Source organism: Leucoraja erinacea, chromosome 6, assembly GCF_028641065.1.
Source record: "Leucoraja erinacea ecotype New England chromosome 6, Leri_hhj_1, whole genome shotgun sequence".
NCBI classification, from domain to species: Eukaryota; Metazoa; Chordata; class Chondrichthyes; order Rajiformes; family Rajidae; genus Leucoraja; species Leucoraja erinaceus.
In genome coordinates this window covers 7,527,865-7,528,185 of record NC_073382.1, presented here as the reverse complement: position 1 = coordinate 7,528,185, position 321 = coordinate 7,527,865, and positions in this window count along the sequence as shown.

Below are 321 nucleotides of genomic sequence, written 5' to 3'. Positions count from 1 at the left end.
TCCCGCCGATAGATTTGTCCAGTCTCTCCATCCACATTGTTTGCTTATTCTGTATTTTTATTTCTATATGTGTTTGAAGTCAAACTAAACCGGTTGGAAGATTAACTATTAAATCTAATGGAAATTTGATTATCTTTTTTAAGCAGGAAATATTTACACCAACCTTTCCAATGGAAATTCAATGGGAGGTATGGGAAAATTGAATGGTGTTTTACATTGTTGCTGGAGCATTTTGTGCCTATCTTCAGTGTAAACCAGCATCTGCAGTTCATTCCAACATTATTGCGATGCCGCACTGGTTTCCATCCTCATTTCTTGCCA